Consider the following 13952-nt stretch of genomic DNA (forward strand, 5'->3'; position numbering starts at 1 on the left):
GCCTTGCACACGACTTGACCCAACAGAACAAACACTTTTTCGCAGTTTTTTTTTTACTTTTGTCACACACGCGGCTTGTTGTTGTTTTTGCAGTTAATTGTTGTAAACAACAAATGTTGGTTTTTATTGTTATTGTTTTTGTTTTTGCTTTTATTGTTGTTGCAGTTGCATTTGCTTTTGGCTATTGGCTGTGGCTTTGCTTTTGCTTTTCTTGCTGTTTATTGTTGTTGTTGGTTTTCTTTTTCCGTTTGTTGTTGTTGTTGTTGTTGTTGTTGCTATTTCGGCCTTTTGTTTGTTTATGTTAATAACTTAAATGCAATTGCTAATTATTTTATGATATGTATAATTAATTGCATTTACTTTCGTAATATATTTGGACTCTATTTCAGTCTATTTGAGCTTCATTTATTATTTATGTATGTATTTTCTTTTGTTTTTAATAATTTAATTATTATTATTTAATTTTATTTAAATAAGTGAATGATTAAATAATCGAGTATTTAATGCATTTCTTGTCCGTTTTGTCTTTAATGTATCAAGTCTTTAGCTGTTAATACTTCATCTTTTTCATATTCTGTCCATTATCAAACTGTTCAATCCCACGAACTTGTGTGCTATAAAGAGACAAAATTTCAAAATCAATTAAATTTGAAAATGATTTATTATACGAAAATGCGCGCATCTCAGATTCAAATGCTCAAACTAATTAATATATATAATAATAAATTAATTTAACTTTTTAGACGTAAGCACAAGAAGTTTTCTCAAAAATAAAATATTTATCTATGCAGGCAAGAAATATATTTTATATTTTCATTCAAATTAGGTTTTAGGCATCTCTTGAGCATTTCTTTCTCACTAAGCTCTAGTTAGCTCCAGTTGAAAAACTCTCAAATTTGTGGGCCGCTCTCTAGTTCACTTCTTCAGTAAACTACTTATATATCATCGATCCCTATTTGGTCGAAAAGGGTCTCAAAGTGTTAGTGTCTGACGTTTCGTGCTCAAATTCATTTGTGAGGATCTTTATGCAAACTCATTTGAGACGTGTTTCACATTTTTCACGGGATCATACCTTCCTCAGTGAAAAATGCGGATCAAAGATTTTTCAAGCGACGATAGAAGTTTTGTCCGAACGGCATCAAAATTTATGTAACCACAAAACTTGCCACGGGCAAGGCCGGGTAATACACGCTTTAGAGCAAGGAATCAAATTGGGTATTTAGTATTTTACAATAATACATTTTCAGTCAGTTTGCGGGCTTTTTGTGCTTTACTGTCGAATTTGTTGGCCTCCCAATGCAACCCTTTGAGAATAAAAAGTTAACTATAAGAAACAGTCTCTGTCTGGTAGAGAGAGAGAGAGGGAGAGAGAGGGGTTGCATATAGGTATGCTGCAATAAATTTCACCTCATAAGCCAATAATAACGAAACTTTTGTGTTGCACATTTCGTGCCTTTCTGCCAGCCGCAACCAAGCATGCCACTGCCACCGACTGCCTACCTGCATCAGAGTGCCCTACTTTTGCAACAAATACAAGTGCAGCAATAAGATTGCTATTTAACAGCGACTTACACACACACACACACACACACACACATACACACACCCACACACACGCATAGACAATGAAAATGCGAAAATTGCATACGAAATGTAACGAAAAGAGGAGCCCAAAATTTATCGAGACATGGCAAAAGAGAGAGGCAGATAGAGAGGAAGAGGGAGAGGAGGAGGCGGAGAGAGAGAGAGAGAGAGAGAGAGAGTGTGTGTGAGGGACAGGTTTGAGGGAATGAAGGAGGGCTGCACTTAAATGAGGCAACGGCCACGAGGTGAAACTCTCAGACATGCCTAGTAACTACACACACACACACACACACTAACACACACACACACCTTCGAGGGGTAGGTTGGGGCAAACAGCTTATATGCATAATGAGGCACACCTCGCACATAGGAAGCGCGGGGCCACAATATAGAGCAATAAACAAGCCAGCATTTCCGGGCTGGCTTTCGTTTTCGAGACAAACACAAAGACAAAGGCAACGGCAAAGGCAACGGCAACGGCAAAGCAAAGACGATGACGGTACGATGACGATGCCAATGCCGATGACGATGCCGATGACGATGACGATGGCGAAGTTGTACTCAATGGGAATGTCGGCCAGTATGTTGTTGGCCCCCTTCGGCCAGAGCGACGTCAACGGACGCGCTGTGTATGAAAAGTCATGCCATCCAATGAAACATTGTATAATGCCACACACACACACACACACACACACAAGCACACTCACATGCAAATTGCCAAATACTTGGCCTGCCCTTACATAGCTTCGATTTCTCTGGCGGCGCTCAGCAGCCCATTTATCGAACTTTATATATATATATCTATATATATATTTATATATATACATGTATATATAATTAAATTATGCTTGACTTGTTCAAAAGCTTTGTTAACATTGCAATTTGCATAGACGAAAACACATACCCTACCAATTTGTTAATATGTATATATAAATATATATCTACGCATATAATGATATATAAATATATATATATATATATATATATATATATATGTCTGTGGCAGCCACACTTCTGGTAGGCGGTGCCGCAACGACAAACCTAGTCGACATAATTGGGCCTCGGCAAGTTTATGAACAAAATATTTTAACGAAACTAACTTTGCAACTTAAGCAAATAATCACGTTTTGCGGGTATAACAAAAATATAGAAATATAAAACTATACAACATTTTAAAAACAATTAATTAAAACTAAAATCTGACTGACTGACCGATTGGTGATCACTGTAGTTAACTTATTTGATGAAGGTGAAAACTAAGACGGGGTTTCGGGAAATTCCACCCGCAAGTATGGAAAAAACGTTTGAATGACTTTTACTTTTAATATCTACCATCCGATCGGCTTCAAAATATTTTCAAAAATCTTTGAAAGAATTTATTTTATACGTGCCATGGAAATGTAGCCAAAATCAGCATTAAATGTTAATTTTTTTTATTTGACAGTCGAAAGTTGTAAAAAATAGGGCGAACTTAAGGCTGAATTAAATGTTGAGCTAAGCCAGGCTCATAATACGAATCTTAAAGCGGGACATTGGTTGAATCCATAAAGGAAAAACTGATAAAGTTTATAAGTCTTGATATATTCATAGATATATAAACAATAGATGCTCTTAATAAAACAAAAATATTGAGTCCGAAATAAAATTCAATGAAGGATTGTATTGTGAAGGCTTAACAAAAGTTCTCTTGCTATTATAAGCTTATTTGTAAACGATATTTCGGAATAATTTCTTATATATTTTTCTCGCATAAATGTCAAAAGCAACAGACCAAAAGAGTCTTACGAGTTAATTAAATAATAATTAATAAGTTGCACTCTTGCAAAAAGGATCCCCGAGTTTCAAATGGATTGCACTAGTGCAACTTCAGATGCCAAACAATTGCAAATATTTGAGAAAAATGTCGAGTGCGCCACGTGGGGGACAGGTTCCAGTTCCCGGCCTCAATTGGTACTAAATTTATTATGGGTATTATCGGGCACGCCTCTTTGAAGACATGACAGACTTAACAAGCAGCATACGACTCGGGCAAAGACTCCGCCATATTCGTGTTGCCACACCACGAGAAACAAACATCGCCAGCAACAGCAACAACAACAACAACAACGACAACAACAATGGCAGCTCACATGCTTCCATGACTAGACAAGTTTTGCCTGACCCCCATCTTCTGACAGCCCCCCTTCAGCTGGCTCCTACTGCCCGCAAGCGCCAAGTGCATAGAATGCACTTTAAGCAAGTTAGCGCCGCGCTATTTAGCGCAGTCGAACAGCTGCCCCGCCTTCCCGCGCACCCCCCGCAGCGCCTAGAAGCGCGTTAGCACTTTTCGAAGCATACTTGTGAGCGCTGGGCAAAACTGAGCGTAACGCAGTTCGATGTGGACGCCGGCGTCGCAGCTGCATCTTCTTTTCATTATTTTATTTTTGGTGCATTTCCGATAAGAGAGAGAGAGAGAGCGAGAGAGAGAAAGAGAGTGAATGTAATTGCTATTTAGACAGGCTGCATACAATTATGTTTGCCAATATGTGCAGATGTGTGTGCATGTGCGTGTGCGTGTGCTTGTTTGTTTGTGTGTGTGTTGTCTCTGCCAGATTTGATGGCGATAGCTGCGGCAAGCAAGTTAAGCCCCACTACAACAACAAACACACACGCACACACAAGCAAAGAGAGAGCATACACATATTGCAAGTGCATTAAAGAGAGTTTAATGCGCTTTCTCTCTACTCTCTCTCTCTGTCTACCCTAGGGCAAGCCAAAGACTATTTAAAGTAGGACAACGGGGCCAAAACAGGCAAACAGCAAAAACAACGACAATGACAACAAAAACAACAGCAGCAACAACAATAAAACAACCGAACACCAACACAATGAAAGCATGTGTTGTCGCAGTTAATAAAGGAAGCGGCCTCACTTTTGTTTTAAGCCCGCATTACGCGCAGTTGCCGTTATGTAGCGACTAGGCCGAGCATGCATTAAATATCAAAAAATGTAAAGCAGCAGCAGCAACAACAACAGCAACAACAACAACAACAGCAACAACAACAACTGGCGAGCAGCCGCAGCAACAACAAGAACAACTCGACTTTTTAGCGACATGTGATATTTATATTTTTAATCCGTTTTTAAATAAATTAGGACAGATAAAAAGAAAAACAAATATAAAAAATACTGAAAAACAAAAAAAAGCGACTAGCTTTTACATAGCCGAATATAGAATGCCCTAGAGAAAAGCTGACAGGCGGCTTAGCAGACATGTGTGAAAAAAGATTAAACTAGCAAATGTTGACTTGTGTCAAGATATAATGTAAAACAAACAAGAACCTAATTTTCGACCGATTATGTGACTGATATATGACTATATTATACATGAATATATGACCGATACATGACTCTATAACTATACTATATGATATGATTCCGACTTATGTTTTGCCTGCTACAGAAACACGCACCTACGCTGGACTTACAATTGAGATACTTCCCAGAAAAAGACAGCCGGATATGGCAGATCAGTTCGTCTGTTGATATTGATCAGAAATATATATAATATAAAGGTAATTGCAATTGTTATGCATTACACAACTCGATTACCTCTATGGCAGCTTTATGCAATGATTCCGACTGTTTAGGCGGCGTAAGAAAGACGAACCTACGCAGAACTTTGAAATTGGGAGACTAGTTTACATGGACCTTGCTTTATCTGCTCCTGCTCTGATATTGATCAGGAACATATATAATCGACACGGAGATTAGCATTTTTATGCATTGCACAACACATGACAGAACTGAAATAACCTCTGCAAGAGCAAAAGCTGATTGCAATTTTTGCAGCTGTTGACCTATCGAGAAATGATATCAATTGAATGCAACATTTTATAATAAATTTGTCATAAAATTTACCACGATTTTTTTTTTTTTTTTGCATTTCTCATCTATATATTGTCCAGCTATTGTTGCTTATGTTGCTGTAATTATGTGCAGGGAATATTGCAGTTTATGGTTATGATTTCCTTTCAAAAGCTATGTTTCTCTGCCTCTCTCTCTCGCTCTCTATCTCTCTCGCACTCTCTTTTTCACATATAAATTAAAATTGCATTGAAATTTCACATGTCATGTTCTTTTTTGTTTTTTGTAAGCTCGTTTTTTGTTACCCCTGGGGTAAGCTTGGATTTTTTTGCAGTTGTTTTTTATGCGTTCACGTGGTGACATAAAAAATGGTCTGTTTGTTTAAATAAACGTATATATCAATGTTTAAATTTATTTAAACTGCATCAGCACATCAGAATATCATCTATAGTTGCACTTTTTGCGAAAAACATAAACATAACTTGCAGCATGTGAAATATTTCAATTAATTCGTTTAACAATTTGTGTAAATTGGCTTTAAAGGTCTATTCGAATTCTCGAATTTTTAGAAAAAAAAAAATTTCAAATTTATTTGAGGTTTAGAACATTGACTAAGTCAGCTCGAAATCACGTTTCATGTTTTTGTTGCAGCTGTGCTTCTTCTTCCCGCAAACCCCACATTTTGGAAAATGTATTCTAGAATAACTTGGAAGCTTATTGATGGATGCTGATGAAATTTTCAGGTCTCAATTTTGGCATCCGAAAATGTGTAAATACCAAAGTCAGAGAATTAAGCTTCGCAAATATTGTTTTGTTCGGCTGTGTGGGATATGGTGGAAGGTAAGCAAAACCTGTAATATTTTGAGCCTGTGTATATTGTTGAAGAATCTGCATGCCAAGTTTATCTACCCAGCTCCTATTATTTTCGAGTTAAGTTTAAAAAACCATGTCTCAGATTTTAAGCGATATTTCGAAAATGGAATGAGATATTGTACATATGTATTTCAAATTTCAAGGCTTCTTCTAGTTTTTGCAGTTGGCGAGATAGACGCACAGACAGACAGACAGACTAAGGATATAGCTAATTCGATTCAGTTTGATGATCTAGAATAAACATATATATGGTAACGATAGATGCTTCTTGATATATGAATATATGATATATGATATATGAAATATTGATTCTATTCTTTGCATAAACCTCTTAGAATTCACTATTATACAAATTATGATTAGCTATTTGCAATGCTTTGGCAATATTAATTCTATTTTTTGAACAAACTGCCGAGAATTCAATTCAGCGGAAAATTGAAGAATGGTTTGCAAAAGTATGTAACTGCAGAGAGAGGCATATCATGGCAATAAACAAAACTTGGCTGTGTCTTGCCTTTTGAAAAACTAAACGAACTTGGAACAGCAAATATAAGAAATAGACGCTAAACAAGTTAGTTTTCTTCTCTTAGCCTACTCTTTTTTAATAAAAATAAAAATTAAAACAACTTTTGGAAACACCTGTAAATTAGGTTTCAATTATAGAATTTCCAACTTCGAATTTCAGCAAATAGTTTTTGAGTTAAAATAAAACAATTGAGATAAGCTTTAGCCAATTAAAACTTATAAAATACAATGTTCTAACTGGCTCTTATTAAATCGCAAGCGCTTACAACATATTTGGCTTTTATATTTTTGAAAATAAAAATAAATAAGAGACTCTATTCGAAAGTTCCCGACTGGGGGGTAACCTGAACCCTCTTCTATGTGAAAGCTTTGACCGGAAAGATACTGGATATAAATATTCTAGAAGCTACCTGACAAATTTGATAACACTAGCTATTAAAACATAGGAGATTTTCTCAAAAAACAGGATTCCGTTAACGATTATTATCGATTGCTTGGAAAAAGGGACAAGTTATCGATTATCGGGCACTAGGAGGGTGTATGTTCAAGCCTCTAGCTCCTATAGGTTCTGAGATCCTTGCGTTCATACAAAAGGACAGACGGAAGAACAGACGAAAGGACAGACGGACATGGCTAGACCAACTCGACTATTGATGCTGATCAAGAATATATATATATTTTATTTGGTCGGAGATGCTTCCTTCTGCCTGTGACATTCTTTTTACACAAATACATTATACCCTTTTTAACAATTTTTAATGGATTTAGTGTACAAAAAACTAACGAAAAAACTAACAAAATAAGTTATAGACTGTGCGTCTATCTAGTATGCAAGCTGACCTATACTTAAAGATATAAATGTGATACATAAGATAACTCACCTAAAACAACCTGAATAGAGAGAATACATAAATAAGCCACGTAGCCTGACGCGTTTATGTATATGGATTCATATATGGAAAGAATCGGAACAGTTTTCAAAATCAGTTCAAGTTTTCGAACAGTATTTAACCAGAGAATTGCCAAACACTTTTTGCACTTGCGAAGATCTCAAGACAAAGAGTCGTAAATTTGTCGCACACCGTTGGAAGAGTTTCTGTCCAAAAGATCAAAAGAGACTTCCAATTAGCAGCACTAAAAAACATATGAGGCGTTTATGCCATGAACAAAGACAGCGACCACACTGACCGGAGATGACGATGATGGCAATGCATCAAATTATTAATAGATCTATGTGAGACCAGAATGATTCCCCCCGCCCAGTTTTCCGTGAACATCGGAATGGCCGGAATTTCGAATACAAAAACAAAAACACAAACAGAACAAAAAAATATAAAGAAACTAGCAAGAGAAAAGCTAAATGCTTGCCGGGAAAGACGTGAAAAATCATTTCAAACTCAAGATTTATTTGATTTCGACAAGTTGAGCGAAATGAGCGCAACGCACAAACAACAACAATTACAGGCAAGAGAATAATATTGTATTTTTTTTCATTTTTTTTTCTTTCTTTTTGTGTTTTGCGCTTTGTTTATATTTTGCACAGCAGCTGACGCCATAATTTTTTCTAAAACGTGTTTAAATAAATAACAAACAAAAAAAATTAAAAACCCAAAAAAAAACCAAATCTATGTAATATATTTGCAGAAATTGAATTCAAAATACTTTGAGAATCGTTTGTTAAAGAAACAAACAAATTTGTGGCCATATTCATTGATTTTGTAGAATACGCACTCAAAACCAAGAATGAATACATGAATGAATACACGGCAGAAAATATTCGGTACATATTTGTTATTCATCTTGAAACTCATTTACAAATATCTTGTAAATTATAAAAAAATTACATTTGTAATTTATATTGAATTTCTCTTAAGATGATGTGCCGGGCAAAGCTGGGTAATGCCCGCTTGTTAATACATATTTATTGATTGTAGAAATGTAGAATATTTTAGGTTTTTTCAGTACGTATTCAAACTGAAGAATGAATTCATGAATGAACACACGGAGGAAAATAGTCGAAACATTTTTGTTGATCATCTTAAAACTGATTTTCAAATATTTTTGTAAATTATATTTGATTTCTGGCAAAGAAGAACTTGGGCCGGGCAAAGCTGGGTAATGGCCGCTTGTTAATATATAAATGTGCAAATTTACCTGAGAGTGCCAAAAGCCTCCAAGCAAGAATTTAATTGTAATTTTTGGTAGCTGGCTTTTTAACAAAAAAGAAAATCTGAATGGCGCTTGATAAAGCAAAAGAATCTTTTTTTTTAATTAGACAATTTAATAAACTAAAAACTAGTTTAAATGAAGAAAATAAGTAAGCATGCAAAAAATTTAAAAAAATAATAAACTTCTATTGTTAATTCTTTCTTTAAGAAAACATCACTTGCTAAGGGTATAAAGCAATTGTTCACTTCTAAAATGTATAAAGTATTTGCCACGTTTGCTTCAAAGCTGCTGCTGATCGCACACACACACACCCACACACACACACAGGCACACCTCAAAGGAAGCTGCGTCGGCTTTTGTTCAACATTCAGTTTCTGCTCTTTTTTGTGTGGCTTTTTAAGTATTGTATTTAAACTATTTTTACGACTGTCGTTTTTTTACAATATTTAATTACACTCTTGTTGTTTGTGTTGTTGTTGCTGCTGCTGCCGCTGTTGTTGTTGTTGTCGCTGTTGCATTTTACTTGTTTTATGCACGCACACCGCATTTTACGCATTTTGGCTAAAACATTTCATTTCTCTTAACTGATTTTGCTTTCCGTAACGTTTGCTAGCTGACAACACCGCGAATTGTTGTTGTTGCTGCTTCTTGTTTTTGGTGGATCACATGAAAAAAAAGTGTGAAAAAAAATGTGCAACAAAATATATAAAGTTATTTATTTTCGAGTCCTGTGTAGAGTAGTGTATGTGTGTGTGTGTGTGTGTGTGTGTGCGTGTGTTATGTGTGTGCATTTGCACACTGCAGTCCTTAATTCGCCAAGAGTTGAGCGTTTTTGGCTCCATAAATTGTATTTTGTTAACTGTTTTTTTCTTTTGTCAGCTTCCGTTTCCGTTTGCCGCTTTTAACACTGCACTTCCGCGCGGCGCTCCGATCTCGACACGACTCACGAGCGTCGTCCTCAGCGTTCAGCGTTTAGCTGCAGCCTCAGCCGCTGCTGCTGCTCAGCTTACAGCAGCTTCGGCAGCCAGTCACGAGCGGCTAACTGCGAGCAGCGAACGGCCAAGCCGAAGCCGAACTGCACCGAATTTCAAATCAAACTCAAAATTAAAATTTAAAGAAAAAAAGTACAATTAAAAAAGAAAATGTACAAAAATTAACTTTCGACTTTGCAAATGCATATACATAATATGCAACTGGGATAAGTTGGAGGACTGGGTGAAGGGTCGGAGGGCTTACTGGATGCTGCTGTCGCCTTTGGCTGCTGATCTAATGGCAGTTGCAGTTGCAGCGACCGGACCAGAACGTTGACTAGAACAGGCCAGTAACTGGAGCAAGCTCGAGTGCTCTTAGTTCGGCCATGCAACTCCGGTCACTCTGTGGCAACTCCGGGTCGGCACTCCGGTCACACAGACACAGACGGGGACACACACAAACAACAAACAAACAGACACACACACGCACACTCGCAGACAGACAGACAGACAGACAAAGCTCGCTCGCTGAGTCGCAGACCGTGTCAGTCAACGTGTGCGAGCACGCGGAAAAACAAATGTAAACTGTTTTTGCTGCATGGCCAGCGAGCGTTTGGAAGCGCCAGCAGCAAACATTAGCAGCCGCAGCAGCAGCAGCAGTCGGTAGCAGCAGCGATGGCTCCAACGAAACGAAGGCACGAATGTGAAAACGAACGATTTGCCGAACAACAGCGACGCTCACACGAACAGCTAGCCGAAGGCAGCCGAACCGATACTCAGGCGCAGACACATAGCCAGTCACACAGGCACACACACACACACACACACACATACATACACTTTGTACAAACGTCGTGAAGCAGCAACGGCAGTGTGTAGGCAGCGAAATATATTTGAAACGTCGCTTAGCGGTGAAGCGCCGCACACGAATGCGACCGAGATGCGACTGCGACTGCGACGAGACCGACAGCGACCAAACGCTGTGCGCCGCCAACAACAATAACAGCGAATGCTGCCAAAGTCGACGCTGCTGCTGCTGCTGCTGCTGCGCGGCTGCTGCTACTGCGACGACGGCTGTTGCGCTGCTCTTTGTCGTCGGTGTTTGTGCTTTTGTCTTTTGGCCATTGCCAATTTGCCAGGCCAAACAACATTTGCATTTGGGTAGCCGCTGCTCCTGCTCTCAGTTTGGTTAACAGAACCAGAGAACTGAAATGCCGAAAGCTTTTGTGCACTTCGTGCAACTTCCGGCAACTGGCGGAAGCAGCAAGCAAGCAAGCAACAACTACAACAACAACAGCAATAACAACAGAAACACATCTTTTTCCCTTTTCAACCCGAAGGCAATGAGCAAGCAACGGAGCCACAGCCAAAGTAGGATTCATTTGCCGGAGTCAAAGCCGGAGCCAGAGCCGGAGCCGGCTAAAGAGAACTGACGCGATTTGCAATTGCACTTGCAACTTGTTCAGTTCCTAGTCTTGTTCCTGTTGTTGTTTTTTGTTGTCTGTTGTTTGTTTTTGCAGTTGCCATGCATAAATATGCCTTTATAAATTAGGACAATTTTATTGTTGAATGACAGCGCGTACCACCTGGCGTATTATCAATATTTTGACAAAACTTTCTTTGCCAAAGTATTATTTTCCTAATTTTGATTATTTATTTATTACATTTATGTAAGCTAATATGATACTAAAAATATAAAACAGCATCATTATTTTAAGACGGTTTTTTTTCCTTTGTTAATTTGATATATAAATAATATGATAAATTACTAAAAATAGTCCTCGAACTTCCCAAAATGTGCATCCAATTTTAACTCACAAGAGTGTTCACAGGGGTTAAGATATCGTAAAAAAGTAAATTTTTCAAATGATTGATGCAGTAGGACGATCCATTCTGTAACAAAATGAAGTTCACTTCGAAATCGACAGACAGAACGACGGACAAAGTAGCAAAGGTACATGGTTATAGCGACTCGACAGTTGATACTGATCAAAACTATATATGCATGTAGTTTATGGAGTTTAGAAAAGTTAATTCATCATATCATATCGAGGATATACAAATTGTACTATAAACAGCAAACTTGAAGCTGATATAAGAAAATACGATGGAGATAATCAGAATATCAGAATATCAGAATAATCAGATAGTCATTTATACGCATACAACTATACGCATACAACTACAACGCACGCAACGATCGTTTACGAAAGTTTTCAATTTATGCCCTGGCGTATGCAACAAAAATGCAATTGTGTACAGCGCCTGTAAGTTAACAGCGACGCGCCATTAAACTGTTAACGTTCAACTGTTAGCTGTTCAAGCTGTTAAACTGGGTAACAGTTACGAGCGAATAAGAATTGCAACCATCATAAAAACGCAGCACACACCAACGCCGACTGCGACCGCGACCGCGACGATAGCTGCGACGCCAACTGCAACGCTGACAGCCGAAAAACCACGTTTTTGTGCAGAAGGCATTCACACCGAAAAAGTTCTTGTCGCCTGCCGTCCGTCTCTGCATGCTGCACGTGTGCACGTTTTTCGTGTTCGGCACTTGTCGGCTCGGCAATTGGGATTCGGCAGCGACAACGTCAGCGTTAGCGTTAGAGTCAGCGGCATCCGCATCGCTCTCTCTATTCCACACACACAGCAACCCACACAAGCACGCTGGCCTGCTCGCTTGCACGTTTTGGCATTTGTGTAGCCGGTTTTGTCGGTTTTTTAGGTTTTTCGGCTGTTTTGCCGCAACCAAATGAGAAACGCGAATTGCGAATTGCGAAATGAAACGCATCGGAACATCAATGGGGATCTACGTCATTCGTTTGCTCAGTTTAAGGCTGCAAACTGCAAAAATTGATGACACACTCCCATACATACACACACACACACACACACACACACAGAGTCGCCTACAAGCGACGTCACAGTTTTGTAGGCTAGTGACGTCGAAGTCGCGTCGCAGCCTGGTCCTAATCCGTTAGGTTAAAGGCAAAAGTTGAGACTGCAGCTGACTATTTTGGTGATGCAATCGGAGGGAGTTGCGCGAAATTATAAAATGCCACTCATAATACACAACACACACACAAACACACACCCACATATAAAAAAAACCCACACATATAGTTCGCGCACTCTTCTTCTTCTTCATTTTTAACCTTCTGCTGATTTCGCCAATTGTTGTTGTTTATGCTTTTCCTGTTGTTATTATTATTATGATTATTTTAATGACGCGCTCTTTTGGGGCCCGGGCCAGTTAAAGTTTTGGGCGACGTCGTCGTCATCAGCTGCGGCGCGTGTTAATGCACCACTTCCTGTTACGCTACTGTACCGGAGCGAAATACCTTTGCCGTTATTAGTGCAACGGCAGCTTACGAATTTGGCCGCTCTCACTCTTGTATTCGCTCTTTGTCTGTCTTTCTGTGCGCGACTGTCTGTCTCTCTGCTGCCAACGCGCTCGCTCTCTTTCTCTTTCTCTTTCTCACTCTCTTACTCTCTCTCTCTCTCTCTCTCTCTCTCTCTCTCTCTGTCTCTCTCTGACTCTGTTTCAACTCCTCTCGTTTCTTTTTTGCGATTGTTTTTGGGAAGCCAACTGCAACTCCGGGCATGCGATTTGAAAATTGTGTCGTCAGCTTGACACAATTTTCCAGAATGCGCCTGGAACGTAGAAAGCAAGTTATCTGGAACGGTAACGGGAACAGATTTTCGGGAACGCTGCATTGCAGGGGAGGAGGGTGCTGCTTTGCAGATGCGCTTCTGCTGCCGCCACCGCCGCTGCTGCCGAACGCATTTTGGATTGTTCACGTAGGTCTGGATTTTGCAGAGCACGTGTCCACATGCTCCGCATACACTTCGCACTTTTGATGCCTCCATTCACGGTTTCGCCATTAAATAATCTGACAGTGGCTCAATTAGCTGCTTTCGGTTAACTGACTTTTCGGTTTCTGGTTTCTGATTTCTGTTCCCAAGATGACAGCCAAGCAA

The sequence above is a fragment of the Drosophila montana genome, unplaced genomic scaffold, assembly GCF_035044405.1.
Source record: "Drosophila montana isolate Dmon_TW-CO22-7 unplaced genomic scaffold, ASM3504440v1 contig_1624_1, whole genome shotgun sequence".
NCBI classification, from domain to species: Eukaryota; Metazoa; Arthropoda; class Insecta; order Diptera; family Drosophilidae; genus Drosophila; species Drosophila montana.